A 23,505-nucleotide genomic window follows, 5' to 3' on the forward strand; every position below is an offset into this window, starting at 1 on the left:
TGAAGGAATTGGTTTTTTGGAAGAAATATCTGCTGGAAATATGGTAGACAATTTTGAAAAAGATATCTCATTACTAGAGATTGAGTCATCGCAGGAATCACGACAATTGTGTTGTTATTCTTTGAAAGAGAAATAAAGAACGGAAATGTGCCTTGTTACCTAGGCGAGGTCGTCAAACCACAATAGAAAGAGAAAATTTTATTGGAATGATAAATTTTGAACTTTTATTGATCTTGACAAAGAGGCGGAGGACAAACAATTTGCCACCATTCATGATAGTCAGCAGACACTCTAGGACCAGGAAAGATTTTAAGAGAAACAAAAGAATCCCAGCTGTAGCGGGCAGAATGATATGCCCCGGACCATTGTGCGGAAGTGAGATCGAATTCTGCCATAGCTCCTGATAGTAGTCTGGCTTCAATGTACTGCTGCCTCTGGGAGAACTGTCGAACACATCGCTCCGGTTGGTAGTAAGTGCAGAAGAATGATTCCAGCAATTTGAACCGCTTGCTATAAGCGTACGTATATCTTGGAGGAGATAATTGTCGATCAAAATAGTCCTAGACTATGTCATCTTCTTGAATGCTATCAATCATGGACGGATATTGTGCCACTGGAAGAAGTTCTTGACCATTGTATCTGAAAGAGTTTGCTTGGGTTGGAATGTGCTGGAAGAACCAGGATTAAAGTGCGTAGATGCATCCTTCAACTAAAATGGATTCTCCAAGTGAGAAACGAGTCAGACCCCGATACAGGAAAGTGAGCGCTGCCATGGCTATGGAGAGACGGTTGGTCTGTCGACTTCCCCATCTTCTCATAAGCTGGATTATTCTGATGTCCATGTAGTTTTGTCCATCTGGGAAGAGGGTTAATCCTACAGTGCATAAAACCATTGCATTGTGAATCCTTTCTCTAGCTGTCCTTGATATTGAGCTGACTTCAACAAAGGTACTGTACTGGCGGTACAACTTAAGCAGGTTGACATATTCATTTCCATCCAACTGAATCAGGGGCTAAGATCGGCGGCCTGTCATGTGAGCTAAGGAGTCTCGGGGGTCCAAACCCTTGACATTGATTAGGAATTGATGCTCTAACGGATCTCCTAGCTGACCGGTTGGTTCTGGTAATCCCATAATTTTTGAAAATTCATCCATCAAAATGGTCATCTCTCCCCATGGGAACCAGAAAGTGCATGTCCGTGGATTCCATCGCTCTGCCATTGCGTGGATCAGGTTGCCATTGATGGTTTGCTTTCCGACTGCTGACGCCACTTCTAATCTGCACTCGCTCAAATGGTCCGGGAATATTCGAGAAAAGCTTTTGAGCCAGGAATAGTACCACCAGGGAATGAAAGTTCCGGTGGTAAGGGCTCGATGTTCAGGACGACCTTGTCGCATCTCATAGGAGATGTGACCTTCAGGAAAAACAGGATCGACTTGACTGGATGCCATTGGATTGAAAACAGAGAAAGACTCGGAATCAGACTTAGGAAAATTATAGAAATTTTGAAAATTGTAGTCAGGATATAAAATGCAGCTGAAAATTCGAGATCTAGTAGAACGGGTGAATGGAAAATCACCTGAAGTTTTGAAAGAAATTAGATATTTGGAAAAATCATACAAGGTTTGAGAAAATAAAGGAAAAGGTGAGAAATATGGATATTTGAAGAAATATTTTTGGGAAAAATGTGAGAGGAATAAAGGTAACATACAATCAATCACATCCTACACAAACATTTATGCACATACAACACTCCCTAGAAGGCTGACTCTAGATGCATCATTTTGAAAACAACTGTAGGACCCTAATCCTAACTCTAGGTTCATATCATCTTTGTCCAATTCAGTTATGCCGATATACCCGAATCGAAATCCGGGGTACGTGGCATATAATCTCAACTTCGGTTCTAAGGTAAGGTTTTCCAACATCCTTGAGCACCTACCGATATACTTCGGACTGTGGCCCACGGTACATGGTAGGGGGGCATTAACCCAAATAATTGGCCCAGTTGTGAGGCTCTGTCCCGAACTAGGGTTTTGGAAGAGAGCCCAGCAACATGATGGCTGGGTAATGATAGGTAAGGGAGGTTTGAAAAAATGATCACATGCAAGAAATAGAGGGCTCTAAATCCTAGAGAGATAGTTTTTTGAAAATCTTTGAAGAAGCATACAATGTTTGTATTCAGATCCTAAATTGAGGAGAGTTGTGTTTAGACCTAAGTCTTATAAAAATATCTCCTCAATATAGTCCTACCAAACCATGCCTAGTCTATATGCAATCAATGTCAGCTAGGTCAGAATCTAGGCTCCTAGGTTCGCTTGATATAAAAAAGTGAAGAGCTGACATTTTGTGAACACAGTTTTGATAATTGAACTAAGTCAAGCATACTTTTGATCAGACAAGGACAGGTCCCATCACGGTCGCCAAACCTGTTATCGTCATAAAATTTTCCTTCCATTCCCTTCCCTTGCGGGAAAGAGAGGAAAATGCTTTCGCGAGTCAAACTTGACCGGAATTTTGGAAATTGGTTTTTTGAAATACTCGCCTCCGTTTTGAAAATAGCGGGAAAATCCATGGGATGGGGTTCGACCTATCGGTACGAGGTTCAACCGTTTCTTCCACCTTTAACAGGGGTAATCGAACCAAGGACCAAAATGTGCTTGACTTAGTTAAATCATCGAAATCGTGTTCTATCCTAAAAGCGCAGAGAATTCAGGCATGTGCTATCAGATTTTTTAAAATGTAAGTTGGAAAAATATGATGTATGCTCAGAAAACATTTGGAGTTGAAAAGCATTTCTCAAGAAAAAGATGGAAATCAACCTCTTAGGAAACTCAGACAAAAGTATTTGGAAATCACCAGAAAGTTTATGAGGGTGTGAGAAAATCATGAATGGGTGAAAATCCTGGGAAAATGGAGAGGGTTCTTGAGAAAAGATGAATATTTGAAAAAGAAAACATTTATCAGGAAAACTCTGACTTTGAAAAATTTCTTCGGAAAATGATTGAAATTCATTGGAAAACTCTTTAGAGAAAGAAAAACAAAACTTAGGAAATTGAAATCCTGAGAATATTGTCCTTGAAATATCCGAAAATCGATTTTGATTCCTGAGAAAGATGAGAAATTCCTTTTGAAAATGGATCTTAAGAAAATAACATTTTTAGGGAAAATCACGAGAAAACTTTGACTTGGGAAATCCAACTTCGAAAATCTTCATAGTTTCTTGAGGAATCGATTTCCATGGAGTGAAATTTTCTTGAGAAAATCATGAGAAAAGCAGATGATACAATAATGCAGATGATTTGAATCTATGAACGCACTTTGGAAAAAATATCTAAAAAGAATTTCTAAGAAATTTGTTGGAAAAATGTGTATTAAGCCAATGTAAATTCTTCACATATTCTGACTGTGGCCATGAATATGTTCAGAGTTTAATTGAGTTAATTCACAATATTTGGCAAAATTGGAAATATGATGTGCATTTTTGAAGATAGCCTAAGAGTGTAGGCTCAATGTAACTGGTAGAAAGATGCTGAATCTAGATTTCGTCCATATTCCGACTATGGCCGTAAATATGGACTCCACCGAGTTCATCAACTCTCTAAGAGTTGGTGCACGTGTCATTCGTGTACATCCATGGTGATTTTGCAAATACGATGTATGAATAACATAATCAGAAAACTGCAGAAATTCAAACTATATGATATGCATCCTAATCTAAGCACTAGAAAGTGAATATTATTCCAAATTTGATTATTACATCTCTAGCATAAAGCAAAATAAATGAAGTAAAAGATATAAAGAATTAAAGAGTCAGCATCCTCCGGGTTTTCCTGCAAAAGTGGGTTAGTACAAGAAATAGAGATACAAAATATGCAGAGAGATTGAAAACCTCCTATTTAGACTAAAAGGCCTATGATTAAACCTGGGCTAATGATGAATTATATATGCAATGCCGGAAGATTATACTAACTGAAGGGTGCCTAAGACTATACCTGAGTTCATTATGTACACTAGATGGGAAATGGATATGTAGGAGAGGAATACATGAAGATATAGATATATATATATTAATATGCATATATGATAGGCATGCATCATACACACTGCCTGAATGGAACTGAAATTTTATGTTATATGTTACACTAATACAGAGCTATATAAGGTAGATAAAAAGAAATTTTTTTTTTAAATAGCAAGGGGGCTGTGATACATGGGTCCAACACACACAAAAGAAATGCGATAGTGGACCTAAACTGCAGCCTATGTAAAACCAATGCTTCAGCCAACATGATCATCCCTCCTCATTTTACACCAGCAGGTAGACACCACCATCAGTAGGGGATAAACTTCAGCTATGCCTTTTTATGAACAACAAGGTGATCATCGAATGCACCATTGCCCATCAATTCAAAGTCACCCAATTTCAGCACTACTAAGTTCTAAGGATGTAATATCAGAGAAATTATATGTGCCGCAGCCTAACCACGCAGGATCAACCATCTTTAGCACTGAGGAAAAAAAACTTCAAACCATCATACCGATTTTTTTTTTGTATCTAGAATCGTCCCAGCAAATCCAAAATTGCATTTTAATGGCAACCAGGCAATGTGTGCAACAATATTTATAATCTACAGCCAATGTATACTTTGGTATGTCACAGGTATACCTGACTATTAGTGAGCCAACTATTATTGATGTATATATCCTCCACCATGTGAATACCCGGTAAAAAGAAATTTTATGAACTTACAATACATACATGAGATGATATCTAAGATACAATAATGACATTATGCAAAAGGGATGATGTTTGTTAGAGATTAACAGAGATAGAAGGAAAAACAAATTCATGAAATATGCAGGGGAATGTAAACACCCCAAATTTTCACTCACCTTCTTGACATTTCCATCGATCATTACATTTCAGTTCTCCGGAATCAATAAAGGGCAAAATGGTCATTTTTTGAGATAGAACCTTGCAGAAAGTCCTAAATTCCATTCTCGAGTCTCAAAACTTCTCAGAGACATCTTCAATCTTCAAAAGCTCATGCTTAACCAAAAGTCAAAATTTTCAAAATCAAATTCAGAGTGGCAACTTTGTAGGACATGTCTTTTGCATAGCATTGCATGAGCATTTCATATCATTTCATTGCACAGCATGTCATTTTGAGATCCGGAACTCTTGATTTTCAAAATTGTCGATCCATATTTGATTTCTAAACTTTTCTAAATTGATTTTAAAACCCTAGGTTTCAAAATTATCAACTCTTCCCATTTTACCCCTAGGACCCCGAATTACGAAAAGTTTTCTCAAGAAAACAATCTGGATGGTTTTGACATTTCAAAATTTCGCCAGTTGAAAAGAGGGGGACACAATTTCAAAATTCATAAGATCTTATTTCAAACTTTTACAAAAAGGCTCCGAATTTCCCTAGTTCTTTCAAAATTTCGCCTGGAAGAACCATTTTCTTCCAAGTTTTGAAATCAAGCCAAATTTTGCTTCGTGTTTTCCAAAAACTAGCCTACTATTATGAAAAATCCAAAAATATCTCACTTGGCTTTGATTTCAAATAAGTGACGTGGGACCCACCCTGAGGTGGTGTCACACTCAAGTTTCAAATATTTCTCTTGTTTTCAAAATAGTGCCCATCCGGAAGTGGCACTGATTTATAAAACTTTTTTTTATTATTAGATTTAATTTTTGATAAAATAATTAGTGGGACCACGTAGGTGGCACCTCACTAAGACTCTTTGCCAAGAGAAAGAATTTTTCAATTGAGGTGGCACCACCAAAACAAAATCCGTTTTTTTACTCATTTTTTTTACTTTATTTTTATTACTTTTCAGCCCCAAAAAGGAGCCACCGTGAAACCCTACCCAAAATCCCATGTTTACCTAAGTTTCAAATATCAGCTTAAGAATAGGAGTCGCCCCCTCTCAAATCGGCGAGCCCCCTTTCTCAAAAGGATTTCAATTTTTTTTAAAAGTTTGTTTCAAAGGTTATCAAGATCGGCTATAGGGGAGAAAAAAGAGGGGTTTTGAGGCATCGACTATTAAAGAAAGGAGGGAACTCCAGCAAAACATCGACGATTCAAGAGCTTTTCACCTTTTTTTTCCCCACTTCCCCTTTCGACTAGCAGAAGGTCGACCCACCTGCGATTCCAGCTCTTACTCCCTTCACCATCTTCTTCACCCAGCCGATTGCCTTTCCTCCAGCCACCATCAACTCCTTTACACTGCCTTCAAGCAGCAGGCCGCCCATTCTTCTTCAACCCATCCGCCGCAGGGCATCTCCACATGTTGCCATCGCCTTCTTCAGCCCTCCAGTCACACAGGATCCAGTAGATCCATTAGTGCTAACATCCCCCAAAACGCTGGTTGCAAGCGTATCCTCTAGAAGGAGTGCTCTTCTCCTTTCAATCACCATTCAACCAAGGTAAAGACACCTCTCGTCGTTCTACCCCGCATCTACAGGAATCCCATGCCCAGTTCATACCCTATGTGCGGTAAACCCATTTCAAACAGTTGATGTGGTTTACGTTTTAGTGTAACCCATGAGTCAGGAAGTGAGAATGTCTCTCAATGATGTTCTCAATTCAATGTGAAAAGCGTAGTTTTAATGAATCATTTGAATGGCAGGCTTTATCTGATGCTCGTGTGATTCGTTTTGTTTTAGATTTACTACTTTCAGACCTTTGTTTACCCCATCATATTAAGCATGTCGTAACTGGTTTTTGCAGATTTCTACCATAGTAAAATGTCAATGTTATCAGAATTTGGCTAAATCAATAATTTTCTTTGCTCGTACATGACATCCCCTTTGTTAAAATCTTTTACCTTTTTCTGTTTTATGTGTGAACCGATGGCTTTTCCACTCCCTTATTGCCTCATGCATGCACTGTTTTGACAGCAAAACTACTTGAGTATTCTGCACTTTATTAACATTTGTGTAAGCATATGATTTCAATAAGGTGGGTGTATTTCATCACTTCAAACGATACCTGCAAGGGTCTATCGTACAGCAAATCGTGCCCTTCACTCCGGCACAATATTTCTTACACATTCAAGATTGTTTTGCTTCATTTTTTGTTATTGTCTTTCACTTGCATAATGTTGTCTGTCAAACTTAAGAGTTCATTTTTTCGCCTCAGCGTTGGCACATCTCCTTCTGAACTTATCGTGCTTTGACATCTGTTATGCATAACTACAGGTTATAATGTGCATCCGGGCTTTCACTAGCCTGGTTGAAATTATCTGTCTACCTGGTGAAGATGTGAGACCGAAGACGTCAATCATGGCCTAGAATGAGAAATCTATGCGGTTGGTAGCAGGGCATGATTATGCCATTGACATATGATGCTGATTCCTTTTGTTTTAGCTGTATCATATTTGTTTTAGCTGATTCCTTTTGTTTTAGCTGTATCATATTTGTTTTAGCTGATTCCTTTTGTTTTAGCAGTATCATATTTGTTTTAGCTGATTCCTTTCATTTTAGCAGTATCATATTTGTTTTAGCTGCGTCATATGATGCTGATTCTTTTTGTTTTAGCTGTATCATATGGGATTTCTGCTGTGCAAACGTTTTTTTTTTCTTTTTAAATCAGTAGGCATAAAAGGGGAAGACAGTTTCTGTCAGCATAACTATTCATTATAAGCAGGAATATTACTCGCTGTAGGAGTCTTCTGTACACTATTTCTATACATTTGTAAATCAATAATTTCTCTCATTACTTCCTATCAAAAAAAAATTTTTTTAGTCGCCGTCAATGTTCTCCTTGTGCCCTCCGTCTACAGCATGTTTAAAATATATCATTCTTTTACATTATGGGATTGATTTTTTTTTAACAGACATCCTGTGTTTGCTGCTGGAGCCTAGGTTAGCTTCTTATCTGAGTTTAATATATCTCTTGTATTAGTTTCTATGCACTCTATACTTACCCCAGTTTACATCTTCATCTAACGACGCTCAATCTGATTTTATTCGGCCTTGTAATTCTAAACATTCAACACCGGCAATCTAGTTCCATCCAATACATACGTGCCATCAGCTTAGGTGCTATTCCTGCACATTGGGAAGTTCATTTTTTTCTTTCATCCAGTATATTCTCTGCATTTAGTGGTCCGTCATCATTTTGTTCATATATATTTCATTTATTAGTCCTATTATATGACCTACAGGTTATTACTCATTTACATTCATTCCACTACCCCCATTATATTTTTTTTTCTCCAATATCATCACCTTTTTTTTTTTTTTGCATTCAAGCCTAGACATTTATATTTTATCATATTAGATTAGATATGGCATCTATCTCCATCTCACATCATAAGCATTTAGCCACTTATATGCATATGTCCCTTATTCAGCCCACGGATGGCCTTTAGAGATTTTTTTTTTATCCTGTTAATCACATCTTCATCAAGTAGTGCATTTCCATTATAATCTCGTATATTGTAATCAACATGAGATTTTCAACTTCTCGGTGGTATGGCATGTTTCTTGTGCCAACTATCATTTGCAGGAAGGCGCGAAAGATGTGGCTTCTATTAGTTTTATGTATATATATATTTTCTTTTATTTCTGCTCTATGCCAGAGATGTAATAATCAAACTTGGAATAATATTTACTTTTACTGCTTAGGTTAGGATGCATCTCATGTAGTTTGATTCCTGCAATATCTTGATTCTATGATTCATATATCTCAATTTTCAAAATTCACTATGGATATACACGAATGGCACATGCACCAACTCTTAGAGAGTTGATGAACTCGGTGGAGTCTATATTTACGGCCCTAGTCGGAGTCTGGACGAGACCCAGATCCATAATCTTTCTACTAGTCATACTGAGCCTACACTCTTAGGCTATCTTATAAATGTACATCATATTTCCAATTTTGCAAAACTTTGTGAATTAACTCAAATAAACCCTGAACATATTCATGGCCACAGTCAGAATATGTGAAGGATTTACTTTGGCTTAATACACATTTTTCCAACAAATGTCTTAGAAAATCTTTCAAAGTGCATTCATTCACTCATATCATTTGCATCATGAAATCATTGGTTTTCTCATGATTTTCTTAAGAAAATTTCATTCTCAAGAAATCGATTTCTCAAGAAACTCTGAGAATTTTTCAAAATCGGTTTTCCCAAGTCAAGTTTTTCCACAGTTTTCCATGGAAAAGGTTATTTTCTCAAGATTTTCAAAAGAAGTCTCTCACCTTTCTCAAAGATCAAAATCAATTTCCAAGTGTTTCAAGGCTAAGATTCTCAGGATTTCAGTTTCCCGAGTTTCAATTCTCCCTCTTCAAAGAATTTTCCAAGGAATCTCAACCATTTTCCAAAGAAAGCTTTCAAAAACTTGAAGCTTTTTCTGACAAGCATTTTCCCTTCAAATGTTTACCCTTTTCTCAAGAATTCTTTCCATTTTCTCAGGATTTTCATTCATTCATGATTTTCCCACACCTTTATGAACTTTCTCGTGATTTCAAAACCCCTTTCACCTGAGTTTCCTGAGAAATTCACTTTCCTTAAGAAATATCTTTCAACTCCAAATATTTTTCAAGCATACATCATAGTTTTCCAACTTATATTTTACCAAATCTCATAGCTATTGCCTGAATTCTCTGTGAATTTAGGATATAACACGATTTCTATAATTTTACTAAGTCAAGTACAATTTTGGTCCTTGGTTCAATTACCCCTGTTAAAGGCGGCAGGAACGGTCGAACCTCGTACCGACAGGTCAAGCCCCATCCCATGGATTTTCCCGCAATTTTCAAAAAGGAGGCGAGTATTTCAAAACAAATTTCCAAAATCCGGTCAAGTTTGAATCGCGAAAGCATTTCCCTCTCTCTTCCGCCGGGAAGGGAAGACGGAAAAATTTTTACGACGATAACAGGTTTGGCGACCGTGATGAGACCTGTCCTCATCTAGTCAAAGTAGTGCTTGACTTAGTTCAATTATCAAAACTGTGTTCTAAAAATGTCAGCTCTTTACTTTTGATATCATGCGAACCTAGGAGCCTAGATTCTGACCTAGCTGACATTGACTGCATATAGACTAGGCATGGTTTGGTAGGACTAGATTGAGGAGAAATTTTCATGCTCACATAGACTTAGATCTAAATACAACTCTCCTCAATTTAGGATTTGAATGCAAACAATGTATGCTTCTTCAAAGATTTTCAAAAATCTATCTCTCTAGGACTTAGAGCCCTCTATTTCTTGCATGCGATCATTTTTTCAAACCTCCCTTACCTATCATTACCCGGTCTTCACGTTGCTGGGCGCTCTTCCAGAACCATAGTTCGGGACAGAGCCTCACAACTGGGCCAATTATTTGGGTTAACACCCCCCTACCACATAACGCGGGCCACAGTCCAAGGTACATCGGTAGGCGCTCAAGGATGTTGGAAAACCTTACCTTAGAACCGAAGTTGAAATTATATGCCATGTACCTCGGATTTCAGTTTGGGTATATCGGCATAACTGGATTGGACAAAGATGATCTGAACCTAAAGTTAGGATTAGGGTCCTACAGCTGTTTTCAAAATGATGCATCTAGAGTTAGCCTTTTAGGGAGTGTTGTATGTGCATAAATGTTTGTGCAGGATGTGATTGTTCGTATATTACCTCTATTTTCCCCAAAAATATTTTTCCAAATATCCATATTCTCATCTTTTCCTTTTATTTTCTCAAACCTTGGATGATTTTCTCAAATATCCAATTTCTTTCAAAACTCCAGGTGATTTTCTATTCTCCCGTTCTACTGGATCTCGAATTTCCAACTGCATTTTTATCTTGCCTGCAATTTTCAAAAATTATATGTTTTCTCTCATTGGATTTTCAATCCTTTTGTCTATTTGCAAAATTCTTCATCTTATTTTTCTCATGCATACCTTGATTATTGTAGTGGAAATTGTTTACCCACTTGCCTTTTCCTTATTCTAAATCCGTTTGCGGATTGTTTTTTTCCAAGAGATATCTCTTTCCTTCAAAAATGGTGTTTTCCTCGTGGTTGACGACCTCACCTAAGTAACAAGGCACATTTTTCGTTGTTATTTCTCTTACAAAGAATAACAACACAATTGTCGTGATTTCAGCGGCGACTCCATCCCTAGTAATGGGATAGTCTTTCAATTGTCTACCATATCATTTTTCTACCAATCCAAAATTTCTTTAAAGTCTAATCAAGACTTTGCCTTGCAGAGAGCCTTCTTTAAATTTTATTCCCTCTTCCCAGTTACACTAGGGCATCTTTTGAAAATTTGTTTTCAAACATTCTGTATGCAGGCAGGATAAACCAATCTCTCATTTTGCATATATATGCACTCATTTGCATTAATTTTGCATTCATTTGCATCAATTTGCATTCAATCATATTCATTTGCACTTTATTTGCATTTCATGTGCATGTGCATTGCATTTGCATTAACTATGCACCCAATTCCATTTTCCATTCAGGATAAGGGATAAATCCTGAGACTATGAATGATTTCCCATCTTAATCATCAATCTCTAACTCTAGTCTACAATCTCTGTTGATTTTTTCTCAAAATTCTTCAGATAGAATCCTCTTTTCAAAAATCCAGTCCCTGCACTGACAATTTGCAAAATTTTGATCTCCTAACCGAGTTCTCCTATGAAGATCTGAATTCCGATCCAAGCTCCTTTTCCTTCAAACTCCAACTTTCAAGTTGGTCCATATCTTTCTTTTGTTGATCCGGGTTTCGACTCGAGATCTCTTTATATTATTCGAGCTCTGATCCGAGCTCTTCATTTTCTCTGTTGATCCGAGTTCCGACTCGTGATCTCTTTACCTTATTCGAGCTCTTCGTTTTTCTTTTGTTGATCCGGGTTCCGACTCGAGATCTCTTTATTCATTCGAGCTCTTCATTTTTTTTTGTTGATCCGGGTTCCGACTCGAGATCTCTTTATTTGTTCAAGCTCTGATTCGAGCTCTTCATTTTCTTTTGTTGATCCGGGTTCCGACTCGAGATCTCTTTATTCATTCGAGCTCAGATTCGAGCTCTTCATTGTCTTTTGTTGATCCGGGTTCCGACTCGTGATCTCTCTACATCATTCAAGCTCTGATTTGAGCTCTTTATTTTCTTTTGTTGATCCGGGTTCCGACTCATAATCTCTGTATTTTAATCGAGCTCTGACTCTAACTCATTATTCTCCTTTGTTAATCCAAGTCATTTCAATCCTCAAGGTCTGTCAATTGCTCAAATTTGATATTTTGCCCACCAAATTCCAATTCAAATCCTCGGGTCATTCAATTCTCAATTTCGACCTCCAGGTCACCCAATTTCCAATTTTCAAATCACCAAAATTCTCAATTTCGACCGCCAGGTCATCCAATTTCCATTCTTTGTTCAGGATAAAGGGATAATCTTGAAGCCATTCATAGAAGCGATCCAACTCTCTATAATGGTCCTCGTTGTTCATTGAACTGATAGTGTTCCAAGCGAACTGATAGTCGTTCTTCATCGAACTGATAGTGTTCTAAGCGAACTGATAGTCGTTCTTAATCGAACTGATATTGTTCCCAAGTGAACTGATAGTCGTTCTTCATTGAACTGATAGTGTTCCAAGTGAACTGATAGTGTTCCAAGCGAACTGATAATCGTTCTCCATCGAACTGATAGTCGTTCTTTATTGAACTGATAGTGTTCCCAAGTGAACTGATAGTCGTTCTTCATTGAACTGATATTGTTCCCAAGTGAACTGATAGTCGTTCTTCATTGAACTGATAGTGTTCCAAGTGAACTGATAATCGTTCTTCATTGAACTGATAGTGTTCCAAGTGAACTGATAGTTGTTCTTTATTGAACTGATAGTGTTCTCAAGTGAACTGATAGTCGTTCTTCATTGAACTGATAGTGTTCCAAGTGAACTGATAGTTGTTCTTCATTGAACTGATAGTGTTCTCAAGTGAACTGATAGTCGTTCTTCATTGAACTGATAGTGTTCCCAAGTGAATTGATAGTCGTTCTTCATTGAACTGATAGTGTTCCAAGTGAACTGATAATCGTTCTTCATCGGACTGATATTGTTCCCAAGTGAACTGATAGTCGTTCTTCATCGAACTGATATTGTTCCCAAGTGAACTGATAGTCGTTCTTAATCGAACTGATATTGTTCCCCCAAATGAACTGATAGTCGTTCTTCATCGAACTGATAGTGTTCCAAGTGAACTGATAGTCGTTCTTCATTGAACTGATAGTGTTCCAAGTGAACTGATAAGTGTTCCAAGCGAACTGATAATCGTTCTTCATCGAACTGATAGTTGTTCCCAGCGAACCGATGGTCGTTCTTAATTGAACTGATATTGTTCTCAGCGAACCGATGGGCGTTCTTAATTGAACTGATATTATTTCCAATGAACCGATAGTCATTCTTAATCAAACTGATATTGTTCCCAGTGAACTGATAGTTGACCACTTTGGAAAGGAGAGGAGAATTTTTGTCACGGATGTGTTGAGTCGGACCTCAAATACTCTCTTTCACCAAGGATTTAAGAAAATTTTGTCAATCTGTCAATCAATTATTTGTTGATTTCAAAAACTTTATTATACAAATCTTTACCTCAGTCTACCTTCAATATCACTTCCAAAAAGGCAAAGCTTTTGTGAAGAAGGATTCAAAATCCAAATTCTTTCTATTGACCAACCAAAAGGATGAAGGATAAACACTCGATATGGCCAGAAAAGAAGATTCATTGTTTTGCAAAGTCATATATGATTGATATTGATCGCAGTCAATGACACATTTTTAAAGACCATTCTTGTGAAATTGAGGCAGTGAAAATATCCTGAGCGCTAGAAAAAGAGAGAATTCATCCAAGCCCTGTCTCCTTAAAATCACCTAAGCTGCAATTAAATATCCGCAAAAGGGATCTCTCACTTGTCGTCAAGATGAAGGCAAATTAAGCGAGTAGACCCCCGGGGCCAAAGAAGATTTGAAACATCTCCAAGATGATGGAGTTTGTGACGGATCCTTCCAGGGAAAGTCCAAAGCACTGTCGAGATGAAGGCAGATGCAATGAACCTCCCGACAATCCCTAAAAGATATTTAATTTCAGCTATCATCCAAAGATCTCTAACCCATGAGCCAATATCGTCAAAGAAGGATCGAAACATCTCCAAGTTGAAGGAGTTTGTGACGTACCCTTCCCAAAAAGAGATCAAGAGAGGAAAAAGAAAGAGAGAAAAAGTCAGAACATCTCCAAAAGGAAGGAGAATGTAGCAAAAACCCAAGAGAGCCAAAAGAGCGCAAGAAGATTATCATGAGAGAAGCTCCCAGGATATCAAACTGCCACATTTATCAAGAATCTTCTTTAAATTTGTGAAATTCTATTATCAATATCCTTTCATCAATTGCTTTCATAATATTAAATTCTCACTTTCCTGTTCATATCAAGAAAATTGATAACTTCTTTGAAGAAGGTCAATCGCAAGCAATTTGGATTCAAAATCTTGATTCTATGAAGTCAATCTTGTTTGGAGGTAATACTTTAGGTAGAAAAGAGAGAATATTTTCACAACAATGAGCATCATTTTCAATTTTTTTAAATCAACAAAATTTTTAACATTTTGACAATATTTTCTAGCTATCCTGACGTTAAGTGAGAGCTTGTTGTCCATATTGATGCATCTTGACCCCTTCGAGAGATTTTCCTTTGTTATCCTTCACATTGTTGAAAGATTAGCCTTATCTCCGAAAGGATAGCCTTTATCATCTTTCACATTGTTGAAATATTAGCCTTATCTCCGAAAGGATAGCCTTTATCATCTTTCACGTTGTTGAAAGATTAGCCTTCTCTCCGAAAGGATAGCCTTTATCATCTTTCACGTTGTTGAAAGATTAGCCTTCTCTCCGAATGGATTACCTTTGTCGTCTTTCGCGTTGTCAAAAGAATCGCCTTACTCTTTTGGATTGCCTTTTGTCATCTTTCGCGGTGTCGAAATGTGATCATCGCAAAAATTTTCCTCTCATAATATTTTCTCTCTTCCTTTCCTTTCTAACCTCTATTTTCCTCCTTTTTGAAGGGAGAAAGATAAAAGACAGAAAGAAAGAGAGAAGAGAAAGGGAGAGAAGAGGAGAGAAGAGGAATTCTTTTGCGGGGTCTCACTTGACCTTAATTTGAAAATATTTGAGAAAATGACTCGCCTCCGTTTTTTAAATATTTGCGGAAAAATCGGGAGACGAGATCCGCTCGTCGGTACGAGGTTCGACCGTTCCTGACGCCTTTACCAGGGGTAATCGAACCAAGGGTCGAATTTATGCCTTTTGTTTTGCTAAGAAATTATCTAAGAACTTATCCTAAGTCTAAATGCACAAAGAATCATGCTTGTGCAAATGCAAAGATGTATGCTCTTTTTTGAAAATGTTTTGAAGAATTACCAAGCGTTTCTGAGATGAATCTGATAAAGTGAAGAAATGATTTCTAACTTAGAACTTAAGATTTAAAGTTCTAAGTTTTTAGAATAATCAAGAGCTTTGGGAAAATAAATCTGGGTTTGGAAATTGATCTTGAGACTGGGATGAGAGAAAAAAGAAGAAGGGAATTTTCAAAGTCATAAATGGACTTTGAATTAGAAATTTGAACTTGGATGAATATTTGGAATGGAATTGAATTCTAGCTTTTTGAAACTTTGAAATCAGAATAAAATGTGAGAAATCGAAGTAGAATTGAGAAGTAAGATTGATTTGAAAGTTGGGAATTCGAGATAGAATTTGAATCCAAAGTTTGGATTTTAAATCGAGATCGAAATTTGGATTTTGGATTTAGAGTTTTGAAAATGGGAATTGGATTTAAGAATTAGAGATCTGAGATGGAATTGGATATTGAAGCCTAGAAATGGTTCTGGATCCTAAATGGAATTGGATCTGAAGTCTGAGATCCAAAGTAGAGTTTGGGTTCTGGATCCTAGAATAGATTTGGATCTGAAGTCTGAGATCCAAAAGTAGAATGGGATTCTGGATTCTAAATGGAATTTGGATCTGTAATCTGAGATCCAAAGTAGAATAGGGATCTGGATCCTAGAATGGATTTTGGATCTTAATCTGAGATCCAAGGTGAATTGGATTCTGGATCCTAAATGGAATTTGGATCTGAATCTGAGACCCAAGATGAATTGGATTCTGGATCCTAAATGGAATTTGGATCTGTAATCTGAGATCCAAAGTAGAGTCGGACTCTGGACCCTAAGATAGAATTGGATCTGAAGTCTGAGATCCAAGGTGAAATTGGATTCTGGATCCTAAAGGAAATTTCGGATCTGAAGTCTGAGATCCAAGGTAGAATTGGGTTCTGGATCCTAGAATGGATTTTGGATCTGTAATCTGAGATCCAAAGTAGAATAGGAATCTGGATGCTAGAATGGATTTTGGATCTGTAATCTGAGATCCAATGTATGATTGGGTTCTGGATCCTAGAATGGATTTGATCCAAGATTTGGAATCCAAGATGAAATGTGGATCTGAGGTCTACGATCCAAAGGAGAAATTGGATTCATACTTCGGAAATCTGGATCCAAGTTGAGATTTAACTTTGGATTTGGGCTTTGAAAGTCCAAATGGGACTTTTGAATAAGGATCTGGGTTTTGAAAAACCCAGATTGAATTTGAAATTTGGGAAAGGTCAAGCTTTTGAGATTTAGAATCAATCTCAAACTGTGGTTTTTGAATTTGAAGATAGGAAGATGAACTTGATTTTGAGAGTGAATAAAAGATTTCAAAGTTTAAATGGAACTTTGAAATCGAATTTTTGAATTGAATTGGAATTTTGGAGTTTTTTTTAAAAAAAATGGTTTTGAAATTCCAAAGTCAAATTGGACTTTGAATTGGAGATAGAATTGGAATAGAAATAGAAGCTTTAAGAAAGATGTTCAAAATCACTTGGGTTTTTGAAAGGAAATTTTGAAAATATTGATGCAATTCTATCCTAAATGATGAATGAATTTAAAGAATTTTGAAATTGGAATTTGAAAAAGCTATTCCATTCTTTAAGTGAATTAAAATAAGATTGAAGATATAATACATTCTTGACTATGGTCATTGAATGTATTATATAATAATCTACATTTAAATTCAAGAGAAGAATGAAACACATTTTGGTGCTTTTATAGAATTTAAAATGAAATGAACCCTCAATATACCCTGACTATGGCTATTGGTATATATTTTGAGTTAATTTTAAGTTAAATTCTGATAAAAGAAGAGAATATTTAAGGAAAATACGATGAATTTTGAAAACGGATCCAGTGTAATTTCATAAAAGATAACAATACTAAATTTTGTTCACACCCTGACTATGGCCATTGATGTGGATCATCAACTTAGTATCAATTACCTCTTACGAAATGGTGCACGTGTCATTCGTGTTGCCATTTGTGAGAATTTGAGAAATAAAGAAAAAAAATGCATGAAAAACAAGTAATTCATGATTTTTACAATGCTCATTCATTCTACCTAAAGCAGGAAATGTAAATTTTCATTCAAATCTAGCTATTACAATATGTAAAATCAAATTTACATTTCAAATGATAATTTTATCCACATATTTCCTGCAAAACAACCTGGTTAATAATGAAAAGAGAAGGAAAATCACATATATCATATGGATGTTAATGGTAAAAATGTTCATGTATCAAGATATACATGCTGAAAAAGATAAAGAATGACATACATACTTATATACATATATATATATGTACATGAGAGCTTATATATACTTACATATATATGAGTACACACACATACATATATATATATGTATGTATATACATATATATGTATATATATATAACATGTGCTTAGTGTGGGTGGATGAGAGTGCGCTTAACAGATACAGCCGACTGAGTTTGCTGTGAGTTTAGTTGTGATTTACAATAATTAAACATGAAACTACAGCAACTCAAGGAGTTGCTGTAGATGTAGGAAAATCATCACAACGATGATTATCTTTGGCAGATGCCAGGAAGCTACTGTAGTGCTTAGCCCTGCTGAGGCTGAATGGGAACTGAAGGGATGTTTGACAGATGATAAGGATTGAAATTCCACTAGAGGGGGAGGGGGTGAATAGTGAAATACGATGCAAGTTGATATAATAAAAAATAAAGCAATAAGGCACAACACAATAAACACAAGATTTATACTGGTTCGGTCAAAACCTTGACCTACATCCAGTCCCAAAGCAAACCACTTGAGCTTTCCACTATAACATCCGAGTCACCGGATAAATAGTACAACACCCTCTTTTTCAGAGGTCTTCTTCTCTCAACAGAGAAGGGGCAAACCCTCTTCCACAGAGGTCTTCTTCTCTCAACAGAGAAATACAACACCCTCTTTCACAGAGGTCTTCTTCTCTCAACAGAGAAGGGCAACACCCTCTTTCATAGAGGTCTACTTCTTTCAACAAAGAAAGATTACAGTGAATAACAGAAAGTTACAATACTTCCTATAGAACCTTCAGGATGATATGAATGCACGAATGAAGGATTCTCAGAATGTTCTGTTTGTCACTCAGAAGATACTCTTTGTCAAAGAGTTATTTTTGACTTTTTTTCTTTCTTTTTTTAGGCTCTCTTTCAAATATCGAATAAGTATTTTTCTCGTTGTAAGCTCACTTGTCTATTTCATTCCCTTTTGTCTGAATAGTTCATTTGAGTGTGTTTTTATAGCTTAAAAAATAGTCGTTGGCTTTTTGAAATCGTAGCCTTTTTGAGATGTGAAATGTCATGTCATTTCAAAAAACATCTTTAGAGAGATTCGAGAAAGTCTTCTATCCATAAAAGTAAAATATAGGGTACACTAGTCGTTGTAATATTTTAGGTAATATATATTTTATGTAAAAAGTCTATTTCTTACAATAGTACATTGAACGTTGGATTGTAGGTTGTCATGTGGTTTTGTCTTTATCCTAATTAATGATTTGTGGTACATAGGTACTTCTTTACTTTAAATGAGTGTAAGTACAATCAGTGCTTTGAGATATTTATTTGTACATAGTCATGTCAAGTGTTTTTTTTATGTTGTGTTTTTCAAAGTCTATAGAGAGAATGAAGACTACAAGTTAGTCGACATTTTTGAGAAGGATATTTAACAAGGATTCTTTACAGAAGGTATTTAATGCTATACAAAGAGAATGATGACTTTAAGTAAGTCGACATTCTATGAGTTTGTAAAAAGGTAACTAGAGTCTTTTCAAAACTAATATTATATTTGTTTTCTTTGTGTAGCCGATTTCATGTTTTGTCTTTTTCCTATCTTTGAAATCATTTCTTTTCATGTTGTCTTGTATATGATATAAGGTACAATTATTACGTTTTGAAATCATGTCAAAATACCTTTTTCATAAAGGGTTGTAAGAAGGTACAATTATTTGTTTTCAAAAAGGAGCTTTTTGAAACTATCATATACTTTTATGAAATAGCTTTTATGAGTGAGTATGTAATATGCAATATGCATCCTTCTGAAGGTTCTGTTACAAATGACTCTAAAGAAGAAAAAATCTTCAACTTGAGGAAGCCGATCTCTTTAGATGGTCTTTAGGAGTGCATGGCTCAACAAGCTTTTTCTTCAAGGAGTATGATTGCATCATAGTTGTACTTGAACAAGAGGTCTCCATCCTTTTTGAGTGAGATATCCTTGCATCAAATACTCGTTAGATATATGGCAAAACATAACCAGTCATTATATAACATTTTTCAAGAAGACATATTATCATATCATATGACATTTAAATAAGACAATGTATCATATTATGTGACATCAAAACAGAGTTTCTCAACATTCTCCCCCTTTTTTATGATGACAAAATATGCTCCCCTTGTCAAAAAGACATTATGCATAGAAATAATAATATCATAAAACTATTGAAAAAAATGTTAAAGAGAGTATTTTTCTCCAATAATGGAGACAGGATATTTCTCCCCTTTGTCATGGACAAAAAGGAGGGGATCAGAGTATCAGAGTTATTACAGACCAAAAGTGATTAAAGTTATTACAGTCCCAAAAAAAATAAGTTTATTTTGAGCCGGAGGAAGGGTGAAACTTTCAGAGTAATGCATCTTGGCCGAGTTGTAGTGAAGCTTGATTCTGCAGAAGGAGATCCTGGGTGTTCTGGACAGTGACAAGAGCTGTGAAGATGTCAAGGTCAGAAGTTGCTGCTTGATCTGCTTCGTGAGGGCCTTCGTCGACAGAGTTTAAAGTAGAGGACTCTTCTTCATGGAGAGAGGAGTCATCAATTATATTGTTTGAGTAGTAGACGACATCTGTTGCACGAGGAATCTAGAAGAATTCAAGAATGAGTGTGATGAAATATCCGAAGGGAAGAGACTTAAGAGAACGAAAGTTGATCATGTTGTGGAAGATGACACTGGACCAGTTGATGGGAAAGGCAGAGAAGATGGCATAAAGAAGAAGGGAGACTTCATTTGCAATAAATCCCCTGGAGGGCGACTTGGGGACGATATTGGAGGAAAGAATTTTGGATAGCAATAGAGCATAAGGTTTGAGATTGCTCTCATGCCATGGGAAGTGAGTGGAGCGAGTGGAGAGGAGGATTTTCTGAAACACAGAGTGGTCGAGAGGAACAATGTTGGGAAGTTCAATACCGTAAGAAGAAATATTCAAAATATTGCCTAACTGAGATATGTCAAAGGAGAAAATTTTTCCATGTACCATGGAAGTGATAGAAGAGTGATCATGGTCGATAGAAAGGTTGGTGTAGAAAACTTTGATAAGGTGAGGATAGATGGGCATTTGTTTAGGAGAGGCTAGAACATGAATAAGTTCAGAAAGAGAAGTTTGTAAGTCAAACGCTGGAAAGGCTTCAAGGTGAACCAAGCTGCCTGGTAGGATTGTCAAAGATTTTATGTAGTGATAAGTGTGAATGAGATCCGGAAATCTCAACTCCGAAGCTTGGGGTAAGTCGGATATGCAAGAGAATGCCATTGCAAGAGCCTAAAAGAAACGAGCAAGAGAGAAAGACTTGGAAAGGAGTAAGAGTTTGTAAGAGAATAGAGAAAATCGTGGGAATGAGATATGAATCAATCTAATAAATAGAAGAAGAAATATAATGGTGATAAGAAATGAATGACATTGGAAGTGAAGGATTTTTAGATTTTAGTGGAAAGAGGAAATGCGTGAGTTGTAAAATAAGAGACTTGTGAATGACAAATCAAATCAATTTTGGAAGATAGTGTATTATATTAGTGAAGATATTAAGAAGGACATAGTTTCGAAATAATTTTTTCTATATATGTAACAAATTTTCTATGGGCAATCTTGTTGGATAGTGAGAAGAGTCATGAATTGAGTATGGAGTGTCATATTAAACGTAAGAGAAAGAATGATTCAAGAGTTTTTAAAGATTTTCGTGAAGATCATGAAGAATAGAGAGTGAATAATGGCCTAATAAGAACAAACAACTTTTTCAAAGGTTTACTTTATGTGAAAGCATTCCAAAATCGTGAAGAGGGAGTTTGGAATAGGACAAACATGAGAGTATGAGGAAATACAATAATTTCTTATTTAAGAAGTGTATATTTTGATATACGTGAAAGGAAATAGGTCATAGGGTGATCATGTGATGTGTACTTTGAAAGATATGACATTTTTGAAAGAAAAGAATGACTTAAAAAATGTGTCATGATTAATGTGTCTTCACATTTGTAATTTTTATGAGTATACGTAAATATGAGAAGGACACACTTTGACTATGAATAGTAGTAAGAGAGATGATGAGACAAAAAGAGAAAGAGTCAAAAATATATTTAAAAAAAATAAGAATTGATAAATGATAGATTAAAGAATGAGAATAGACATGGAGGAGTCGGATTAAAAAAAAAAAAAAATGTAATCGAGAGATGAAATGAGGAGACAAAAGATATTCATAAATGAAGAGTAATAATTGCTTATATAAGAAATATTTTTATGGATATGCGTGAAAGGAGTGAGAGTAGTCATAGAGAAAAGTGAGATGACATATATGGATTTTCGAGTAGGATAGGAATAATAAAAAAGAAAAAAAAAATCATGATTGATATGAGATAAAAGACATAAAATAAAGTTATGATTGACATGAATTAATGTTTATTTGATAAGCATATTTTTAAAGAAACTCGATTGGAGGAAGTTCATAGTTTTTAGAGAATAAAGTTAACTAGTAAAGGAGTCAAAATCACGGATTGAAAAGAATGGAGGCTCAATTCGTATGAGAGAGAGAGAGTACTAAAGGTACTAATGTGAATAATAAAAAAGAAGGACAAGTTTTTCGAATAATTTTTCATAAAAGGTGTGAAGGATGAAAGGACGATAATAGATTATACTTAGGATATGATATAACAGATGATGTAGTAAGATTTTACGTGAAATATGACAGCTTGATTTTGAAAAAGGTGGTGAAGAAAATAAGAAAGATAAACACTCGATTTATTTACCATAAAGTTTAGTGAAGTGTCTTAATAGGAAGAAAAGGAAGACATGATAGAGATAGAGTGTACGTAATATATGATATAACAAATGATATAGTAAAAATTTTACGTAAAAACATAGCAACTAGATCTTTAGAAGAAGGTAAAATTTGAAAAGCAAGAATTCTCATAAACTAATATGTTATCATGTTGAAGGTGAATCAACTTATCGTAAGATAAGTTTTCACAAAAGGACAAAATAATAATAAAGGAGTTATGAGATGAGTGATGTGAACAATGTCATGATAGCTTTTAATATAATTAGTTCTTATGGATATGAGTGAAAGGAGATAGGACAAGGAGTCATTATGGATATGTACCTGAAAGATGACAAGTTGAAAAACATAAAGAATGTGTCTTATAAGAGTTTAGAGTATACGTGAATATGGAAACCTAGTTTGACTAACAAAAATCGATAAGAAGAAAAAAAACTTTTGAAATAAGATTTTAACAAAACTTATAAAAAGTATTATAATAAGTGTGATTAATTTATAAGTCACTTAGTTTGCATATTCCTAGTTCTCTTCTAATTCGTGTCAAGTCTTCATGTTTCAATGGTTTAGTGAAAATGTCTGCTAATTGTTGATTAGTGGGTATGAATTCGAGTTTAATTATGTTGTTTAAGACTTGTTCTCTTAAGAATTGGTGTCTTATTTGAATGTGCTTAGTTCGTGAGTGTAAAATCGGATTCTTAGATAAGTTTATAACACTAGTATTATCACAGAAAATAGTTGTATTTTCAAAATTTAAACCAAAATCTTTTAAGGTTTGTTTCATCCAGATAACTTGTGTACAAGCTAGGCTAGCAACAATGTATTCGGCTTCAGTAGTTGATAAGGATACACAGTTTTGTTTCTTACTGAACCATGATACAAGTGAGTGCCCTAGCATATGACATGTTCCACTTGTGCTTTTTCTGTCAGATTTACTTCTAGCAAAGTAAGCATCGCTGTATGAGATTAAATCAAATGTAGAGGATTTTGAATAGAATAATCCAAAATCAACTGTCTTTT

The sequence above is a fragment of the Nuphar pumila genome, chromosome 8, assembly GCF_984573655.1.
Source record: "Nuphar pumila chromosome 8, dmNupPumi1.hap1.1, whole genome shotgun sequence".
In the NCBI taxonomy this organism is placed as follows: Eukaryota; Viridiplantae; Streptophyta; class Magnoliopsida; order Nymphaeales; family Nymphaeaceae; genus Nuphar; species Nuphar pumila.